Source organism: Triticum urartu, chromosome 4A (assembly GCF_056163025.1).
Source record: "Triticum urartu cultivar PI428250 chromosome 4A, HENAU_Tu73, whole genome shotgun sequence".
NCBI classification, from domain to species: Eukaryota; Viridiplantae; Streptophyta; class Magnoliopsida; order Poales; family Poaceae; genus Triticum; species Triticum urartu.
In genome coordinates this window covers 172,497,855-172,502,128 of record NC_141876.1, presented here as the reverse complement: position 1 = coordinate 172,502,128, position 4,274 = coordinate 172,497,855, and the positions used below count along the sequence as shown (strand labels likewise).

General features: G+C 45.0%; 1 pseudogene; it reads right to left on the bottom strand.

Annotated features, from left to right (window-relative positions):
- Positions 1-345: 345 nt before the first annotated feature.
- On the bottom strand, positions 346-1,704 carry LOC147975283 (F-box/LRR-repeat protein At3g26922-like; annotated as a pseudogene).
- Between the last annotated feature and the right edge of the window lie 2,570 nt (positions 1,705-4,274).

The following is a 4,274-nucleotide window of genomic DNA, read 5'->3' as shown; positions in this document are numbered from 1 at the left end:
TACTGTCTTCAAACGAATGTCATGAGATCTGAGAAAATCCCCGTGCTCATCAACCATCGATTGGTTATACCTTTTTCTCCATGTGTTGTTGCCTAAATAGAGATGCAGATTGAAAACAGTTAATGTCTAAAAAAGATTATGTTGAAAGAGTGATAGCTGAATGATTAATTATATTACATTATATATGGGCTTTCAATGTGCGTGAAATCATCACCTTTATATACAAATTCTCCAGACATGGAAAGCATTGCAGCAAGGCAATAATGATGTTGAGATCAAAACACCACATACTAATATATAAGGTCTTGACTGAATCCACCACCACTAATAGGATGGACAAGCACTTCATTGAGCATAGAACATAATATTAGCACGGAAAGTGTACTCCAAGATGATACTTAACTTATGCGCACAAATGAAAAATGCAGATTACAAAAGTGTACGTGAATAATACATAGTAACTCAGTAGGTGTGGAGGCAAACACCATCTTGAACCATTTAAACGGATCATGAATTGCACCCAAGGTTTCCAGTTTAGGAGCAGAGACCACATTTATTTGCTTAGGTTTATAACAACAATCAAGGACCAACATTTGAAGTGAAGGGGCATCTTTGATGATGAGCTCATATCCTCCAAAACTAATTCCAATGCTTACAAGGTGAGGCGACTTTAGTTTGAGACAAGGGATATTGATTCCTGCTCCAAAAACAAGCACCAAACGCTCCAGTGCAGGGCAGCTGGAGTGGACGATGTTGTGTAGTGAGGCCTCGTACAGATGAACCAACACAAGCGCAAGTTTTTTTAGCAGTGGCAGTCGAAGCATTTGTACCAGATTGTCTGCTAGATGGCACCGGGTCAAGGTGGCGGTGCAGAGAGAGGAGGAAAACCATGAGATGGGCATCAATGGTGAGTGCACATATATAGCTATTGGTGGTAACCTATCGCTGTAGTAATGGTAGAGCTCAAGCTGTTGGAGTTTATCGAATTGACGGGAAGTCAGCCAGATGGCCACCGTGCAGGGTATGTCTAGTAGGTAGCATGTCGGGATGCAGATGCATTGAACGGAGCCCCCATGGGAGGAGATGATGGCTTCGGGGAGTTCAGAATCATCATCGACAGATAGCTGACGACACTCGAGATTAAGAGGCACGGTGCGCCACAGAGTGCACCACCGAGATGCAAGGACTTGTGTGCGACAACCGTCCTTGGTGGGGAGAAGGGAGATGATCTCCCCAAGGATGTCGTCCGGGAGATCGCTAATGCGGTCCGCCGGAGATTCTACTGGTTCCTCAGGTCCAGGGGGCGCTTCTGGCCGCACAGCCGGGTCCAAGATCTACATCCGGTGGCGGCGCTAGACGGAGCCTCATCTGTGTACATACCAATCTGAAAGAAAAAATGGCATAACATGTAGGACATTATAAATCAATTCTCAAGATCAGGAAGAAAAAAGGCACAAACATATATGTAGGTGACTGACCGGTTTTACGTCGGAGTCGCAATAATTGCCGGAGTTGTTGTTGACCTTCGGCTCCGGCTGGGGGGGGGGAGGGCACGATGGCGACGACGAATTCAAGGTCGTGCTGCTGCCTGCATGAGACCTTGGCGGCGGCGACGGAAACCTCTGTGGCCAGCTTGACGCGTTGTGCGGGTGCTTCACCAGCCCCGGCGTCGCCACTCCCTCCGATGGTGTGCTTCGGCGGCATCGTCATACACTCCGGAGTCCAGACATCGGTGACCACTGTGGACCGGGGGTGCGGCCGCCTATTATGGCCGGTGGCTCGGGCGCGCAATTAATACGGACCAGTGGGAGCGAGGCAGGCTGCGGTCAAAAGTTGTCTTGCCTCCCAGTGAGCCTGCGCGGCGGACGTCTGCCTTTCCTACCATCATTTCACACAGCTACTCGCATGCCTCCCCGTCAATACACACACCTGCACGCACGCCTCCCGGTATGCCTGCGTGGCGGACTGCTCGCATGCGTCCCGTCAACTGACGCCTGCTCGCACGGCACACGGGCCGTGTGGCAGCACATATTTTTTTGGTTTATTTTCTGCCGCTTTACTGCTTCACTGAACTGTTTGCATTGAAGAGATGCACAAATCCCGCGTTGAACATCTCGCACGCTTCCCGGTGAACCTGCGCACCGGACGAGTTTTCGATTAACTAGAATTTAAAAACCAGGCATCTCAATGTTTTCTGGCAATCAACGGTGCCCCGGTGTTTGAAATTTATTCCCATTTCTTGCATGGGACGTAAGCATGCACCCAAGGACACAGATTTGATTTTTCAACCAATTTATATGCATTGAAAACTGTGTGAAATTATCCATTGAAAACTCAGTTAATGCATAAAAATGTCCAAACGAACTCCGAAAAATCACAAAAATTCACACAACACTCCTGTTGTTCTATGTTGACATGAGAATTTTTTTGAAAGCAATAAGAGGCAATGGATATCGTTTCGTCCCCAAAGGTGGGACGTTCCCTACCGAAAACCATCATGCTTGTTGTGAGAAGCTCCGATTTGTGAGAAGCATATACCCAACCTGCCCCAAATGGGAGAAAAATTGTACCACGACATGTTGATGCCGCTCCATGATAGCATGCCAAGTTTCATGAATTTTAGACGAGTTTTGGATTAACTAGAATTTAAAAACCAGGCATCTCAATGTTTTGCCGGCAATCAACGGTGCCCCGGTGTTTGAAATTCATTCCCATTTCTTGCATGGGACCTAATCATGCACCCAAGGACACATATTTCATTTTTCAACCAATTTATATGCACTAGAGCATGTGCATGTAGTTCAAATTTGAATTATGCACATAAATGCATTGAAAACTCAATTAATGCATAAAATGTCCAAACGAACCCCGAAAAATCACAAAAATTCGCACAACACTCATGTTGTTCTATGTTGACACGAGGAAAAAATTTGAAAGCAATAAAAGGCAATGGATATCGTTTCATCCCCAAAGGTGGGACACTCCCTACCGAAAACCATCATGCTTGTTGTGAGAAGCTGCGGTTTGTGAGAAGCATATACCCAAACTGGCCCCAATTGGGACAAAATTTGTACCACGACATGCTGATGTCGCTCCATGATAGCATGCCAAGTTTCATGAATTTCAGACGAGTTTGGGATTTACTAGAATTTAAAAACCAGGCATCTCAATGTTTTGCCGGCAATCAACGGTGCCCCGGTGTTTGAAATTCATTCACATTTCTTGCATGGGACTTAAGCATGCAATCAAGGACACAAATTTGATTTTTTTTTCAACCAATTTATATGCACTGGAGCATGTGCATGTAGTTCAAATTGAATTATGCACATAAATGCATTGAAAACTCAGTTAATGCATAAAAATGTCCAAACGAACCCCGAAAAATCACAAAAAATCACACACACTCCTATTGTTTTATGTTGACATGAGTATAAAACTTGAAAGCAATAAGAGGCAATGGACATCGTTTCGTCCCCAAAGGTGGGACGTTCCCTACTGAAAACCATCATGCTTGTTGTGAGAAGCTCCGGTTTGTGAGAAGCATATGCCCAAACCTGCCCCAAATGGGACACAATTTGTACCACAGCATGTTGATGCCGCTCCATGATAGCATGCCAAGTTTCATGAATTTCAGATGAGTTTTGGATTTACAAGAATTTACAAACCAAGCATCTCAATGTTTTGCCGGCAATCAACGTTGCCATGGTGTTTGAAATTCATTCCCATTTCTTGTATGGGACCTAAAGTTGCACCCAAGGACAAAGATTTGATTTTTCAATGAAATGCACTGGAGCATGTGCATGTAGTTCAAATTTGAATTATGAACATGAATGCATTGAAAACTCACTTAATGCAAAAAAATGTCCAAACTAACCCTGAATAATTACAATTCTTTTATGATCACTGCAGATAAAAGGTCTAGCAATTCAAACACCGTCCATGGCCGCTGTGACCCCATTATGTAATTCAAATCAAGACCAAAAATCAAGTAGATCCCACACAGTTTATTATAACCAACCGTGCGATATGCATCACAAAATATCTTCGGACCGTGTCTGAATAAGGGACCGTGTCTGATGACACTTTGCGCGCCAGCTTTTTGTCTGAAGCGATTCCAAATTTTTGGCTTCCGAGGAAATATCTACCTACCCGCCCCTCCCCCTTACCAAAAGCCACATTTCCCCTATTTCCGCCTTCCTTTACAAGTTGAAACCTTCACTCCTTGCTTGCAGCTCCGCCGCCTCCTCGCTGGCGACCATCCTTCACGCTGCTCG